Below are 18,436 nucleotides of genomic sequence, written 5' to 3' on the forward strand. Positions count from 1 at the left end.
GGACCCTAGAGATCTCTAACTCTATAAAAAAGAGTAGGCAGGACCCTGATGGGCCAGAGCCTGGTAATACAGCGTCCCATGATCCTAACACAGCAGGGACTCTGCTGGACATGGTGGCCGATTACTTTAGCCAAGTCAAACATGGGTAGACTTGGATCCAGGATGGCAATAGTATTACTATATGTCTGGCCACAAACGCCAACAAGAAAAATTTACAAACACTGGCCAGACATCTGCCACCTGGCAACGGTGAGGCATTACAGGTGCCCAGTGTAAACCAATGCATTTGGCAGCATATGGACGAACATCAGGAACCAGGACCTCAAGATCCAGAGAACCTTCAAGGGATTGACGGAAGGCATCATAGCACACACCAGCACCCTGGACTAAACGTAGGTAACCAAAGACCATCAAGACGCACTAGATCTGTTTAATAATATGCAATATAACCTGAACTACACGTGGAAGGCGGCCATTCAGCCAGCACTAGGACCCCAAAAATGCTACCATTTGCAAATAAAAACCGTGTGTGGACTAAGCCAAGACACTGGGGCTCATCAAGGCCAGCGCAAGGGCCTATTTTGGAGCATGATACCAGCCACAGGCAAGGCCATAAAAAATGTGGCTCATACCAGTAGCAGTGTCAGAAATCAATATAACCTGCAGGATCCGTTTTAGGGTATGGCCAGGGCGGCCACCCTGGAAGATGCGGAAGCCTCAACCTCCCACACAACCCCGAACAAGAAATATTAAACCAGAACCTTATTTTCAAAAAACCAAGGAAATAACAAAACCACCGGTAACCAGGGAGGTAGGTGGGTGGGGTTTTCTTCTGTTAAAATAGGGACCTACGAGGGTATATAATCACTACAGATTCATATAATCTCAGCAGTATTCAGGGTTATCTGATAGGGTTTTTCTCATCCCATTAACCACAGTACATCATACACCAGAAGGGCATTTTGTCCTTACATAAACCAAACAATCTAAAACCCACATGGTGCTACAAGAATTGTACACAAAAGATGGGATTGAACATATTTATTAAATATAAGATAGAGTAGGGTTGCAGGATTATCATTGATTTTAACCCTAAACACATTTGTTTTAGAATTCATTTTAAGATGGATGCTCTTATTATTGATATAGACTTGGTGTCAGTTGTGGGTTTCTATATGGCAGGCATTGACTCAATAGAGGAACTTTGGCAATATAGAGCTTACATAAGGGGCAATCATTAGCCCCATTATTATGTACTAAAATTCGTAAACCAGCTTGGCATTGTTATGTAAATAAGCCATAGGGTGAGGTTTTCCCCCGTTCGGCCCCATCAATGGGGTACTAGGGATAATTCAACCACACTCGGCATCTGGAATTTTCAGAGTACCCGACTGACCTTCTCAATCATGGTATTTCAGTCTTACAGGGGATGGTGTTAGAACCATGTTCCCTATGAACATTGCCAAAAAATTATTGATTTATCCAGTGACTGGAGGCAGTCATCCATGCCATAACACTATGGATTTATTGATTTGTAGAGTCTAACAGACCCACTACACTGTCAGACAGGACGATGAATCTCATCTCATCTGCACTAAGACTGTCAACACGGAAGCAGTACCTTGGACACATCAAGAAATGGGGCATATACTGCTTGGACAACAATCTCGACCAAAAGGCCAAGAACATTCTGGCCGTATTGGAATTTTTACAAGCCTCCATTAGGATAATCGATGGAGCTACAGTGCCTTCAATAGTGCCACAAGTGCACTCTCCAATTACCTATCACAAGGAACGGAGCGGCACGCGGTGGAAACGCACCCCTGGTAAGAAAACCAGGTACTCCGAAATCTGGGACGTGGGTGTCGTTTCTCAACATGCTGAGGAGCCTGTAGCTCATAACAGCGTTGTCACTTCAGTAACAGTCCAGGAAGATGGTTATGCTCATGGTGTTATTTACCGCACAACAAGTCCAGCCATTAAGCAAACTGAGCCTGGACTCCCTGATCATCTCACTGAGAAACTGGTGTTGTCATACAGGATTTAATAAAAGAAAACAGATCGGGTTCCTCGGGTCAAGTGTTTGAATTTATGGTACACCCATATGGCAAACGACTGTATAGCAAGACACATCTAACAATACATAGAATATACTAAGAACATTCGAGGTCAGAGAATGGAGTTGTTTATCTCTTACAAGAAACCGCATGAAAGGGTCATGACTCAAACTATATCAAGGTGGCTCAAATAGGTCCTAAAAATGGCAGAAATAGACACTAATGTTTTAACTCTCATTCCACCAGGGCTGCAGCAACATCCGCAGCAAAAATTGTACAGGTACCCACAGACCAAATCCTCAGAATGGCAGGATGGTCATTAAAAAAGGGTTTTCCACAGGTTTTATAATAAACCAGTTATTTTTTGGAGCCATCATTGTATTAAGAAAACATTTTATGTTCAACAAAATAATTTGCCCGAAAGGTTACAGGGCTATGATTCTCAAATTTTTTAAAAAAATGTTATATATTTTTTCGTTATACCACACAACTCTTTGTATAATTGTGTTTAAAATTACTAATGATGCTCTCTCCCAATACCCAAGGCAGTTTGTGAAGCATGGACTCGTTCCACGGCATGAGGTCACAGAGCTTTGAAATCTTCACGTAGTCACTCACGTGACTCCGAAGTAAAATAGTAAGATTAAACGAGAACTTACCAGTTTGAAGTTTGATCTGTATTTTATGAGGAGTTACGATGAGGGATTACGTGCCCTCCGCTCCCCCCCTCTTATGATCATATCAAAAACTGGTATCTCTTTGGTAATCTTACTATGTTAGATCATTATAGGTTCCTGTGACCTCACACCGCTGCTTTGAAGTATGACACGCATGCGTGGAAGCGGGCTTCTTCACGTAATCCCTCATCGTAACTCCTCATAAAATACAGATCAAACTTCAAACTGGTAAGTTCTCGTTTAATCTTACTATTTTATTTCAGAATGTCAGGTTCCTTTTATAATGTTGACTCAGTTGGTAACACTTTTGTTTGCAAGTCAAAATGTCATTGTGTCAAACTGCAACCGAGAACCTTCAGTACATTCTAGTACTTGTGCTGAGAGACTGCTGTGTCATGGAAAGTGTCAGGTCTTGGATAAGATGTTGAACCAAGACTGCACCTGCACAGTCAGGAGGATGGAATAGTCTCAAAGCATTATCTTGAAGAAGAGCAGGAGAGTTCTTCTCTGTCTCTTGTTCACAAGCATTTCTTGGCCAATAATGTAAAACAGAGGGTGACACAATAGTGAAGCGGTAGAACTGCTGCCTTACGGGCCTGTCCCACTTACGCGACGTTTTCGGCGACTGCTGGCACCTGTCATGGCTTGTTGCAGGTCGCCGAAAATGTTCAACATGTTGAAAATCCAGTGGTAACCAGAACAAGGTACGATTCTTTGGGCAACTACTCACAACCATACAGACCTCACCCCGCGACATGTCGCCAGGGTGTCGCCTGTATGGTCGTGAGTCGTCTCCTCAGTCGCCCAAAGAGTCGTAGCTTCTTTCTGGTCGCTGCTGGATTTTCAACATGTTGAACATTTTTGGCAACCTGCAACGACCTATGACGGGTGCCCGGAAGATGCCGAAAAAGTCGCGTAAGTGGGCCAGGCTCATGACAGTGTCAGAGACTTGGGTTCCATCCTGATTCCAGGTGCAGTCTGTATGGTGTTTGCACGTTCTCCCTGTTACAGCGTGGGTTTTCTCCAGTTGCTCTGGTTCCCTCCCACCTTCCAAAGACATACAGGTTTGTGGGTTAATTAACTTCGAATTGGAATTTGTAAATTGTCTCTAATGCGTAGGATTGTGCTAGTGTGCGGGGTGATCGCTGGTCGGCATGGACTCATTGGACCAAAGGGCCTGTTTTCACGTTTTGTCTATAAAGTCCAAAGATGAATTGGTTATTTGTAATGTTACTGCTTTTGCCTAGTTATTGTAGGTAAACTAATTCTTACATTTTTCTACATTAAAAATGAGAAGGCACATCAAAGAATCACATTAGGTCCATGGCATCTTGGGGTTGTTCAAAGTTGTAAAGGATTCTAAAAAATTGTTGGTTTCTTTCTATTTCTCACTGCTCTGTCCATGCATTAGTATTTTTGACCTTTATTTGTTATTGGTGAAAACTTTATTCTTGAATTTAAGCAACAATATTAAAGGATTTCAATAAATTGTAAATCATTCTAAATCCAGGTCAATGATCCAAGTTAAGGGCCTGTCCCACTTACGCGTCCTTGGCTCGCAAAATACGCGACCTCGTGGTCGCTTGAGGCGTATGGGCACCGTATGGCCGCGTGGGGCCGGTCACACTTAGAAGCGCGGAGGGGTATGGAGTTGTGCGGGGCTGGTCCCGACATCGCGCGGGGCTCCGAAATTCTTGCAGTGAACGAAATCTTCGCACGCCAACAGCCTGTCGCAGAACTGTCGGCCAAAGTGCGACAGGCCCAAGACCCTGGCGCGACGCAACGTCTCACCTTCAACAGCAGCAGAAGCAGGGAAATGATCGGCGAACGCGGCCTGGGGCTCACGGTTATTGCGGTCCGGATCCGCCCCCACTTCTACTCCCAGAGCGGGACTAGGAAAATTGAAGATGGACACAAAATGCAGGAGTAACTCAGCGGGACCGGCAGCATCTTTGGAGCGAAACAATGGGTGACGTTTCGGGTCAAGACCCTTCTTTTCAGACTGAAGAAGAGTCTCGACACGAAATGTCACCCATTGCTTCTCTCCAGAGATGCTGCCGGTCCCGCTGAGTTACTCCAGCTTTGTGTCTATCTTCAAATGCGTCACGCGCTCTAGACGGCTGTGCGTACCCATGTAATCGCACGCGACCTTCGCTCGACCGTCTCGGCTCAACGCGACCACGAGGTCGCGTAATTTGCGTGGCAAGGACACGTAAGTGGGACAGGCCCTTAAGAGACTGAACTTAAAATAAAACCTCCCCAACTCCCCCCACCATCTTTCCTCCCTTCACTGACCTATAAAGATGGAAGGAATCAGGTTTCTGGCGCCTAATTTTGAAAATCGGTATATTGGGTTTGAGCCGAGAAGAAAAGCTGGTTTAGTTTCAGTTTGGTTTAGTTTAGTTTGGCATAGTTTAGCATAGTTTAGCTTAGTTTATTATTGTCACTAAGGTACAATGAAAAGCTTTTTTGTTGCATGCTATCCAGTCAGCGAAAAGACTATACACGGTTATAATCAAGCCGTGCACAGATACAGGACAAAGGATATAACATTCAGTGCAAGGTAAAGTCTGATTAAAGATAGTTCAAAGATAACAATGGAAGGAAGGTCAGGATCGCTCTGTAGTTGATGAGAGGACAGTTCAGTTGCCTGGTAACAGATCAGGAATTGGCTATTTAACTTATTTCAGTGAGAACCTGCACTCGAAGATGTTGTTGAAGATGAGCCAAAGGAGATGACACTCCCCTCTGCAAATGGTTGGTATATCATGGAGAAAGACAGAAATCAGTAGATGCATTCACACAACAGTCAAGCTACCAGTTATAATGTTTGAGTGGCTCCCTTCTGCACTCCTGATTCAGCTTTTTGCTTAAAGCAACATTTCTTCCCAATGGAAGTCGTTCTATTTTTGTATTTTGCACACAGCTTTCCACTATAGAATTCAAGCTCGTTGTCCCACTGTTCCTAAATCTTCTGTTATAAGCAGCCATTGAATCAACATCCAAACTTGGCAACCACATTTCCTGTTTGAATACTTGCCTCAAATTCTGTATTCAATGAACTGCGCTTGTTAACCAGAACACAACAAAGAGCTTATTTTACATGAAAATGGGACACCATAATGCTGAAGGAACAGATTATAATAGTTAGTTTTATTAGTGCCATTAATTTAAAGTTATTTATTTCCCTCTATTCAAAGTATTTATTTCAAACAAATGATTGTAGAGTCATGTTTTTAAAGAGGTTCCACATTTATTTTCAAGAGAACTAGTTGGAAATGAGTTCTGAGACAGATCTATTTATCATACTGTTTTAAGGGCCTGTCCCACTTACGCAACCTTTTTGGCGACTGCTGGCACTTGTCATAGGTCGCCAAAAATGTTCAACATGCTACGACTCTTTGGGTGACTAAGAGACCTCTCACGACTGTACAGTGGGATATCACCAGGAGGCATGTCGCCAGGGGGTCGCCTGTATGGTTGTGAGAGATCTCCTAGTCACCCAAAGAGTTGTAGCGTCTTTCTGGTCGGCACTGAATTTTCAACATGTTGAAAATTCTCGGCGACCTATGACGGGTGCCGGCAGTCGCCGAAAAGGTTGCGTAAGTGGGACAGGCCCTTCACAGTATTTTACGAGACATCAGTTACAATATCTTGGATTCAATTCTAACCACAACGTTAGGGAAACAAAATAAACACACATCCTTGTTCTATGTATGTGTCCAACTATAAACTCATGCACACACAAAAAAATGCAACTCGGTTGCTTTCTAATAAATGCATTCTGACGGTGCATATTTGAATATTTGTTATAGTTGAGAATAGAGTGTGGAGTTGAACCTTAATGAGAATATGCTTCTGGAATGAATTGGAGTCTACAAGGAAGTCTGGAGAACTTCAATTGTCACAATAAGTGCATTACTGTGACTTTGAGATCAAATGTTCCTCATATACCAAACTACTTGAAAAGTTTGTTTTGGATACTTTCTTGATGAAAATATTGCTTTTCATTTGCTGATCTAAAGTATGAAATATATATTATTATCAATGGGGAATGGTAAAAAGTAGTGCCTGAAAGATAGGCACGTGTGTTTTATCTTACAAAATTCTTAAGGGGTTGGACAGGCTAGATGAAGGAAGATTGTTCCCGATGTTGGGGAAGTCCAGGACAAGGGGTCACGGCTTAAGGATAAGGGGGAAATCCTTTAAAACCGAGATGAGAAGAACTTTTTTCACACAGAGAGTGGTGAATCTCTGGAACTCTCTGCCACAGAGGGTAGTTGAGGCCAGTTCATTGGCTATATTTAAGAGGGAGTTAGATGTGGCCCTTCTGGCTAAGGGGATCAGGGGGTATGGAGAGAAGGCAGGTACGGGATACTGAGTTGGATGATCAGCCATGATCATATTGAATGGCGGTGCAGGCTCGAAGGGCCGAATGGCCTACTCCTGCACCTAATTTCTATGTTTCTATGTTTCTATCTCATATCGGAAGACTATATTTATATTGATTTTTCATCTTGGGTCTTGTTTCATTTAATATAGTAGTAGGCTCAGTGGATACATGTAGTTTTTACATTTCTTGTATTTATCTGCAACAACTAGGTCCATCAAGGGGTGAATTAGGATAATAATGTTAAATGGAGCATGAGGAGGGAGCAGATATAATGGAAACATAGGAACACAAGCAATGGAAGTTGAAGTAGACCACTTGATTGCTTGTGCTTCTTCCTCTGCTGGAATCTCTTCACAGAATAGACTGGGTATCAGACTATGTGAGTAGAGAATTGCAAAGGTTTGCTGCCATCTGGATGAAGAATCATTTTCTCTTTTACGTTACTTTACTTTAGAGATGCAGTGCGGAAACAGGCCCTTCGGTCCATCGAGTTTACATATACCAACCCTATCCTACACACTTGGGACAATTTACAATTTTACCAAAGTCAATTAACCTATAAACCTGTACAACTTTGGAGTGTGGGAGGAAATTGAAGCACCCAGAGAAAAACCCACACCGTCACGGGAAAAATGTACAAAGTCCGTGCAAACAGCACCCATAGTCAGGATCAAACCCAGGTCTCTGGCGCTGTAAGGCAGCAGCTCTACCGCTGCACCACTGTGCCACCAATTCCTTTCCACTGTGAATGTTAACCCCCTGTTTTGGGACTGTGATCTTTAACTTTAGTCACACCAGCCAGGGGAAACATTAACTTTACATTTACCTCATCAAGCTCCAGTAGAATGTTAATGTACACAAAAGTGCTGGAGAAACTCAGCGGGTGCAGTAGCATCTATGGAGCGAACGAAATAGGCAACGTTTCGGGCCGAAACCCTTCTTCAGACTGCGAAATCTCCTCAAGGTATGCCTACTTTGAAGAAGTTCTCCTCCTCTCCTTCGCTCTATAGTTGCTGCTGCACCCACTGAGTTTCTCCAGCATTTCTATGTACCTTCGATTTTCCAGCATCTGCAGTTCCTTCTTAAACACTACAGTAGAACGTTGCCTGTTTCAATAATATCACCTTACTTGCTTCTATGTTCCTTCTGCTAAATATTTGTTGAATTTCCTCTTTCTGTGTATTCTTTCTTGGAATAGGGGGATCAGAATTGGATGCAATACTTCAGATATGATCTCGCCCTGGCCTTGTACAAATACAATAGCAGAGTTTTTCTCTTGTTATCAAATTCTCTGTAATGAAACCCAGTGTATCATTTATCTTTCTGGTTGCTTACTTTAAATGTGTTGATTTGTGTACAAAGACTACTCATAATTTCTCCAAATCACCACTGGAGAATGGGCGTGCTGACTACCGTCTCAGTACAGCATATTAAATTTCTGTGTCAGTTGTGCTGCTGCAAGTAAAAATGTCATTGTTCCAAGCAGGAATTCATCGTTCCATTTTGGGACGTATGACAATAAAACATTCTTGACTCTTGACTCTGGGTTAATATCTTAGCGGTTCCCCAAGCAGCATGATGATTTTGAACAGAAATGATACGCAGCCAAAGCATCCCCTTGAAATACGATGGTACAATACATTCAATGTTGTTTACATTTGAGGAAAGAGAGAAAGTCAGAGCTAACCTCCTTCTCAGCACAAAGCTGTTGGTCTGTTTCATTTAGAAAGCGTGCTGTGAACTGTGTAAACTTTGCTTTGGCGCTTCGTCTGAATCCTGCAGACGTTCAGTATGTCCAATCTGCCTTGCTCTTTGTGTTCATTAATGTTTCATATTTTCACTTTAACCTCCTTTTTCCCACCCACCCATTCTCCCACTGATGAAACCTGGCAGACTTAATGATCATTTAAAGTCATGTTACCATCTTTTGCAATGTCATTTCAAGAAAACATCTGAATCTCTTCCTCTTTCAAAAATCATAAATGACAAAGAACACTCACTGCAAACTCAAAGGGATTCTTCCTTATTAATTTATTTCCTTTCATTGTGACGATCAAAATGCAAGTTTTAACTTCCTTTATGCAGAAACAACTATCTGTTCCCTGTTCAAAAACTGCCAAATTCATTATGCGATGTGCAAGAGGTTTAGTTCTGCCGGCTGCAGAAGAAGTCTTGATCTTATTTTTTTGTTCACAGAAAATCAAACCACTGAAAAACATTTCAGAATTAATATTAGTGGCTTCATCACCATCTGCAGCAAAAGTGAGAGTAATGATAGTGAGCCAAAGCTTGGTCATTGAAAGGGCACGCTTCACAGAAATCCACAGCTGGAAGAATATTCTGTTCCTGCAGAAATGTAAAATCACCTTCAGTTGGATTGATGGATTTTTTTGTTTGTTTATTAAATTAGAAAGTAATTGTCTTCACATCACAAAAGATAAGTTGAATATAAAGTATGTGAACAAATCCCAGTATAGACACAAATTACTGGAGTAACTCAGCAGATCAGGCAGCATCTGCAGTTCCTACCTACACTAGTCCCAGTATATGTCACATGTTCTCTTATCCTCACAACATAATCTGTGTGTGTACAGTATGTGCACTACTGTTTAGAAACTGTTAATATGTACCTGTACATTTCAGATAAAGGCACATAGCCGCAGATTCCCAACCTGCAGCAAGCCTGCATCACAATGATAGGCTTCAAGATTATTTACAATAACAATTAGCAGGCAATGTTTGAAGCAAAGAAATTCTGTTGGAGGAACTCGGCAGATGGAGCAAAATCTATTGGGGACGGGAAGGAATTGTTTGGGATGAAACACGATTCATGACCTAGATTTGGGATCTTTGAACAGGGCAAAGTTTGTTACTTCTACATAAAGGAAATGCAACTGTTATACTTAGAATGTCACAAAGGAAGGAAATGATTAAATCCTCCTTATCTCCATTCTAAAGGTACGATCCATACCCCTCCATTCCATGCATATCCAAGTATATTTTTAAAGCCTCTTAAATGCCACTATTGTACTGGCTTCCACCTCCGTCCCTAGAAGCATATCCCAGGCACCTAGGCACCTACAACACTGCATGTGTGTTTATGTGTGTGTATTTGTATTGATGTGTTTGTATATGTGTGTGTATGTGTATATATATGTGTGCGTGCATGTGTGTGCGTGTGGGCGGGCGTGCATGCATGAGTACATTTATAAAAAAAGCTTGTCCCACACAACGTCTTTAACTTATTGGGGTGGCACGGCAGTGTAGCTTTGCAGTGCCTTAAACCTGGGTTTGATCCTAACTCCGGGTGCTGTCTATATCGAGTTTGCATGTTCTCCGCGTGATCGCGTGGGTTTCACCCAGGATTCTCCGGTTTCCTCCCACACTCCAAAGACTTACAAGTTTGTAGGTTAATTTGCATTTGATAAAAAAATTGTAAATAGTCCCTAGTGTGTAGGATAATGCTGGTGTACAGGGATCGCTGGTCGGTATACACTTGGTGGGCCAAAGGGCCTGTTTCCCTGCTCTATCTCTAAACTAAAATAAACAAAACTATGTACCTCTAACCTTAATGCTATACCCTATAACCATATAATCATATAACAATTATAGCACAGAAACAGGCCATCTCGACCCTTCTACTCCGTGCCGAACACGTATTCTACCCTAGTCCTATCTACCTGCACTCAGACCATAACCCTCCATTCCTTTCCCGTCCATATAACCATCCAATTTATTTTTAAATTATAAAAACGAACCTGCCTCCACCACCTTCACTGGAATCTCATTCCACACAGCCACCACTCTCTGAGTAAAGAAGTTCCCCCTCATGTTGATGAAGCCGAGTTTTAGTTAAAAATATAAGAAGATATTAAATTGGTTTCTGGGCTAGCTTACAGCTTATATTTAGTGTCAAATTAGGCTTTCCTCAGGTTGCGGGGTGTGTGAGATAACATTGTCTCCCAAGTGAAGGAGCTAGAGAGATAGCTGGTCAAATCTTTGAAGTGAGATGCCATAAACCAATGTTTATGGGGAGGAGGCAATAAAGGAAGAGCGAAATAGCCAGTCACATCTTTGTAAACAAATGACCTATGTTTATGAGGGACCAAATGACAGAGGAAGCAGCGAAGAGAGCTAGGGTGGTCTATTTGGAGATAAGGCAAATGGACAATGTTTTTAGTATATCTTGTACCATGTAAAAAAAAAGGTTTGATGTGATGCATTCTGTGGAAACCTTTTCCAGTACTTCTGACCATGACTAATGTCTGTGGAATGTGATAAGGGGACAAAAAACCTATTTAAAGCAATGTAATTCTGTTGTTCAGGGAAGGTGACTGAGCACAGTCAAGTGTCTGTGTTGGTCACTTGACTGGAGTTCTCCCTCCCTTCCATCGGCCGATGTTAAGTAAAGTTTTGAACTGGTCTACCAAACCGTTTGTGTGGTGTCTGTTTATTAAGAAGCGAACCTGGTTTAGTAGTTAAGATAAGTAACTTTTTCATTGGCGTAGTTATGCAGGCCTCGCTGGGACCACATCAACGGCTGACTGTGCAAGCGGTTGCGGAGGTTGCCGGGATTGGAAGGGAGATAACTGAGCTCTATCGGTCCCCTTGTAAGACCGACTCCCTAGAAACTCCCGGGAACGTCTGTGATCCTTCATCAGAGGTTGAATTGGTTCCCTGCCGAGGTTCTTCAAAACAGACAACGGTAAGACCAGTTGGGCTTTATATGGGGTTTTTTTTAAAGAAGGGATTGTGTATGTATTTTTAAGACGGAATTGTGTATGTATTTTTAAGATGGAATTGTGTATATTTTTAAGAAGGACTTGAGCGGTTTCTCTTTCTCTTTTTCTCTCTCTGTTATCTTTGTTTTCTCTTTTTCTCTCTCTACTAAGGGCTCATCGGCCTTGTTGAGATATCCGTGATTTGTCGGGTTGAGATACGGGGGTTGAGGTGTGTGTCTGGCTTATTGAGACATCCGAAGAGTTGTCGGGTTGAGAAATAAGTGACGTTGTATATTACAGTATTAAGAAGTCTGCCAAGTTGAAAAGAAACTGGGGTCTCGGTTCGCGGGTCTGCTTCGTTGAGACACTTGGGTCGTATATTAAGGAATTAAAAAGTCAGCCAAATTGAGAAACTGGGGTCTCATTTAGTGGGTCGGCCTGGTTGATATATTTGGGACGATTCGGAATTAAGAAGTCTGTTTTTCTCTCTCTCTCTCTCTTTCTATCTATCTATGGGGAATGCTATGGATACCGGTCCTATATATGTGTTATTTGAATCCTATGTATAATAAGAAATTTAGAATGTTAAGTTACAAGTTGACCAAATGGTTGGGGGATGAAGCCTGGCCTGTAGGGGGCACATGGTATGTTGAGACAATTAAATAAGCAGAGGTGTTGATATGGGAAAGGAAGACAGGAACCCACTAGAAAGCCGATTTAAAATAGACTTTAATTTACAGCAATTGAACACTAAATTCCTTCCATTTGGCCTATAAATTGATGTAAATGAGATTTAACAATCATGTTTTATTGTGAATTATTTGTGAATATTATTTGGACACTTAGGCTGTTTAAAAATGTTAATCATTTATTAAGAATTGGATAGATGTTTAGATCTAGTAATTGAAGTTTGAAATTAGCTACAATTGGGTAACTAACTAATTATATGCTTTCATTTCAGGTCATCCAAGTAAGATTATTTTATATTTGTGTCAGAATGGTTCAATCTATGATAACTGAAAATTTCATTCAGTTCTCTTAATTTTTAAGAAGGTTATGGGCTTTTGACGGTCCATGATCACAGTTTTTTTGTTATGTCCATAGAAAATCAATAGGGAACAAGATGCTAATTTCCGAGTATGAAAATGGCCATACTTTTTTATTACTTGAGATATGAAAGTGAATTAGGTGTCAAATTAAACTTATTGTTATGCTTTATCTGATGGGATAAATTGCAGATTTGATTTTTTTTTTTAAATCTCACAGTTTGGTAACATTGCTAGATAGAGTTAAGAAACAAGGATAGCACTAGGAAAGGATGGAAATTATTGCAACTAGAATGCCAGTGGGCAGAGGAACAAGAGAATAGAATTAAAAGACAGACAGGAGGTGAGAAACAAGTGATGGTTAGTAAAAATAAACCCAGTACTGGTAAATCCTCTGGAGGAGACTTCATGTCTGGCACGACGACCCTATTTGGTAATGAAAATGAGGAGAAGTTAGATAATCTTGTGAGATGTCCACCTCCCTATGCCCTACCAGTAGCAATGGCATCTTTACCTGGGACAGTTCCGTCAGTAACATCCCTATAACTTGAAGTTCTGACCTTACAAAGCTCTCCAGGATTGGGAGCACGGGAATGCCTTTCTGTGTGTAATTTGTTAAGGCATTGATGCTACCAGAACAGCTGATCATTATTAAATGTACTGCACACACTGGTGCTGGGGACCCTATAGCAAAAGGCAATGAGTCGCTGATAGTGTATCCAAGCAAGCAGCCTGTACATCCAAATGCGTGGTGACATCTGGTAAATAGACATCTGGTGACATCTAGCAAATAGACCGGTCCTGCCAGATATGAGGGAGGTATGTACATTACAGAGGGACGCCTCTTGTATATAATAATAACTATGGAAACAAGAGGGCTGTGCCATTGATTCAGCACACCCCGCTTGGACAAGTTGGTGTATACGATACATTTTTACCCGTCTTACCCATGCTGGTAAGGAGGGAATGATAGGATAACAAAGGAAATGTGGTGGCACCCGAAAATTTGAAGAGGCACTGAAGCAGGCCTCTGAATGTAAAATTTGCCAATGAAATAATCCAGGCAAACCAATTAGGAGGGGTGACGCCAATGCCATCACGATCGTTTGAATGCATACAGATTGGTTTTATTGAAATGCCAAGGGCCCAGTGTTATAAATATTGCGTAGTAATTTTAGATTTATTTAGTAGGTGGAGTAAAGCTCTACCAACCACTATTACTAAGGAAAAATGTGCACATTTTAATATCTGACAGCAATTCACTGTACACACCACCCACAAGCATCTGGGATGGTGGAAAGAGTCAATGGGGATTGCAAAACAAAATTACCCAGGAGGTAAATCCTTTTTCTGACAAGCAACTATGTTATAAAAAATTGGGGATGAAGGAAAATTCAATGGAGAAATGAGGATAGGATAGGGAGACTGAAAAGTCAAGGGGAGTCTGACTAATCATGATCTGGATCAATGTCCAATTAGGGTTAGGTAACCAGGATTTTGGTAAACAGAAGTCTTGTCAGAAAAAGGGAAAGTAAATTACAAAGAGATGTCTATGAAGATGAAATATTATATACTGCTGGTAAAACAATGGTTTTGTATATGTACTGCTTGTAAAACAATGTTTTTTGTATGTGGAATGTGTGAAATTCGAAGCAATGAGCAAAGTTGTGTGTCACTTTTTAAGAAGTTGTCCTTTAAAATGCAAATCTACAAAGTTTATGGTGTGTCCGTTAAGAAACAGGCATGAATGGGGTGCGGAGCTATACTCGATGGATAAAATGTGTTTATAAATCTTTTGATTATATGATTATAAATCTTTTGAACCAAGTTTAAAAAAGACTCATCCCGATTAAAGTGTTAAATGAGATTGGAAATGTCAAAATTACAGAGAAAAGTAAATGTATTATTGATTACTGATTCTGAATGAGTTCTTTTGGAAAAGATTGTTTTGATATGATAACAGAGGTTGTCTTTTAAAATGTAAATGAAGCAAGATTACTGTTTTCAAGCAAACAAAAAGATGTTGAAGCATGTGCTGTGTGAGAGAAATGAAGGTAGATGAAAAATTGTCTTATGACTTAAAAAAGGAGGTTTGAGGGAACTCACAATGAGGGATAAAAGGTGAGAAGATAAAGTAGATTGGGGAAGAGAACATATTTGGAGAATTGAATATTTAGGTGGGGAGAGCCTCTTCGGATATAATCGGATTAAAGAATAAATTCACAGCGGAAGTGTTAGGAAGGAACATGAAGGATCAAAGGTAGACAAAAGTGCTGGTGAAACTAAGCTGGTGAACAAGATTTACAACTTTTTATTGCCCCTGGAGAGTGGGGGGGAAGCCACCAACAGGCCCTGGGCAATTAACTAATTATGTATGGTCGGCAATTAACCCATGTCTTGCCAGATCTACATTCCCAGGTTGGAGGAGCTTTGCTGGGAGCCATAAAAGCTATACGATGATGGGGGTGCTGGGACAAGAAGAAATTGAAACTGTATTGAAAAGAACAACCAAGTGTTGCTAACAACATGAACTGCTGTAAAGATGAAAGATCATCGTCGCTGGATACATTTGATTGACTGTGAACAGTTTGTGGAAACAAGGACGATGGGCTATTGATGTTCCTTTATTCTGGGGTGGCCCAGCCCACATGGACTGAACTTTCTTCAGAATGGCAAACTTGCGGACTAACCCACATTTAAAGGATGGTACACACCTCCTTTTAAACAAGATTGAAGTCAAACATGACAAGCGCAGCAAAGATACCCTGACTACAGACAGTAAGAGGTCTGCAAAGGCCAGTTAAATCTACCTGTTTTTGCCACAACCAAGGCACTGGTGTATTTTAAGGAAACAGTATATTTGTGACAGGGCATTGTTATGTTGCAAATGCAGTGCCACACAAGAGAAGCATGAACCAGTTACACCAGCACACAGGGAAATCCAAATGAAGCCGAATAAAGGCTGAGCAATTTTTATGATCCTTTTCCTGTCCTATGGTAGTATATTAGTGTCACGTCCGGGGGAGGTTGGTGGCCATTTAAAATGTTTGGAGGGACTTGTGAAACGATTGTCCACTATGAATTGATTGTGTTACTAGTGTACTATTAATTTGTCTGATGAGATGCTTATGGTCTTTCGTATGTACTCAGGAAGGACTGTAGTTGTTATCAAAATTTTGATAAAAGGATGGAATGATGAAGCCGAGTTTTAGTTAAAAATATAAGAAGATATTAAATTGGTTTCTGGGCTAGCTTACAGCTTATATTTAGTGTCAAATTAGGCTTTCCTCAGGTTGCGGGGTGTGTGAGATAACATTGTCTCCCAAGTGAAGGAGCTAGAGAGATAGCTGGTCAAATCTTTGAAGTGAGATGCCATAAACCAATGTTTATGGGGAGGAGGCAATAAAGGAAGAGCGAAATAGCCAGTCACATCTTTGTAAACAAATGACCTATGTTTATGAGGGACCAAATGACAGAGGAAGCAGCGAAGAGAGCTAGGGTGGTCTATTTGGAGATAAGGCAAATGGACAATGTTTTTAGTATATCTTGTACCATGTAAAAAAAAAAGGTTTGATGTGATGCATTCTGTGGAAACCTTTTCCAGTACTTCTGACCATGACTAATGTCTGTGGAATGTGATAAGGGGACAAAAAACCTATTTAAAGCAATGTAATTCTGTTGTTCAGGGAAGGTGACTGAGGACAGTCAAGTGTCTGTGTTGGTCACTTGACTGGAGTTCTCCCTCCCTTCCATCGGCCGATGTTAAGTAAAGTTTTGAACTGGTCTACCAAACAGTTTGTGTGGTGTCTGTTTATTAAGAAGCGAACCTGGTTTAGTAGTTAAGATAAGTAACTTTTTCAATGTTACCCCTAAACTTCAGTCCCTTAATTCTCAAGTCATGTTCCCTTGTTTGAATCTTCCCTATTCTCAGTGGGAAAAGCTTATCCACGTCAACTCTGTCTATCCCTCTCATCATTTTAAAGACCTCTATCAAGTCCCCCCTTAACCTTCTGCGCTCCAAAGAATAAAGCCCTAACTTGTTCAACCTTTCTCTGTAACTTAGTTGCTGAAACCCAGGCAACATTCTAGTAAATCTCCTCTGTACTCTCTCTATTTTGTTGACATCCTTCCTATAATTAGGCGACCAAAATTGTACACCATACTCCAGAATTGGCCTCACCAATGCCTTGTACAATTTTAACATTACATCCCAACTTCTATACTCAATGCTCTGATTTATAAAGACAAGCACACCAAAAGCTTTCTTTACCACCCTATCTACATGAGATTCTACTTTCAGGGGACTGTGCACAGTTATTCCCAGATCCCTCTTTTCACGTGCATGCTTCAATTCCCTACCATTTACCATGTACGTCCTATTTTGATTTGTCCTGCCAAGATGTAGCACCTCACACTTATCAGCATTAAACTCCATCTGCCATTTTCAGCCCACTCTTCCAACTGGCATAAATCTCTCTGTAGACTTTGAAAATCTACTTAATTATCCACAACCCCACCTATCTTAGTATTATCTGCATACTTACTAATCCAATTTACCACACCATTATCCAGATCATTGATGTACATGACAAACAACAGGGGACCCAACACAGATCCCTGTGGCACCCCACTAGTCACTGGCCTCCAACCTGACAAACCATCCACCATTACTCTCTGGCATCTCCCATTCAGTCACTGTTGAATCCATCTTGCTACTCCACCATTAATACCCAACCATTGAACCTTCTTAACCAACCTTCCATGAGGAACCTTGTCAAAGGCCTTACTAAAGTCCATATATACAACATCCACTGCTTTACCCTCATCAATTTCCCGAGTAACCTCTTCGCAAAATTCAAGGAGATTAGTCAAACATGACCTTCCAGGCACAAATCCATGTTGACTGTTCCTAATCAGACCCTGCTTATCCAGATGCTTATATATATTATCTCTAAGTATCCTTTCCATTAATTTTCCCACCACTGATGTCAAACTACCAGGTCTATAATTGCTAGGTTTACTCTTAGACCCCTTTTTAAACAATGGAACAACATGCGTAGTACGCCAATCCTCCGGCACTATTCCCGTTTCTAATGACATTTGAAATATTTCTGTTATAGCCCCTGCTATTTCTACACTAACTTCCCTCACTGTCGTAGGGAATATCCTGTCCAGACCTGGAGACTTATCCATTTTTATATTTCTCAAAAGTGTCAGTACTTCCTCTTCTTTGAATCTCGTAGTTTACATAGCTACTCTACTTGTTTCCCTTACCTCACATAATTCACATAATTTTGGTTATTTTGCTTGTTGTCAGGTGTACAGAGATACAGTGCATTAAAAGTGGATTACATTTTTTTTATCATCAACATTCCGGAAGTGGTGGCGCTGTTGACAGCTGCGGCTCGCCTGCAGTCCGTATGTTTTTAGTTTTTTTGTTGTTTTCTTTTGTCTTGTTTTAGGTAAATTTTAGTTTATTAGGTTGTGTATATGTGTGTGGGGGGGAGTGGTTGAAACAGGATGAACCTGAGCTCAATTTTGA

At 41.1% G+C, this 18,436-nt stretch overlaps 1 long non-coding RNA gene across 1 annotated transcript; it reads left to right on the top strand.

The window, feature by feature from the left end:
- Positions 1–13,650: 13,650 nt before the first annotated feature.
- On the top strand, positions 13,651–16,528 carry LOC129696929 (uncharacterized). Its single transcript, XR_008723422.1, has 2 exons — positions 13,651–14,231; positions 15,299–16,528. It is a non-coding gene; the product is annotated as an uncharacterized LOC129696929 (long non-coding RNA).
- Positions 16,529–18,436: the final 1,908 nt, after the last annotated feature.

This window comes from Leucoraja erinacea, chromosome 5 (assembly GCF_028641065.1).
Source record: "Leucoraja erinacea ecotype New England chromosome 5, Leri_hhj_1, whole genome shotgun sequence".
Taxonomy (NCBI): Eukaryota; Metazoa; Chordata; class Chondrichthyes; order Rajiformes; family Rajidae; genus Leucoraja; species Leucoraja erinaceus.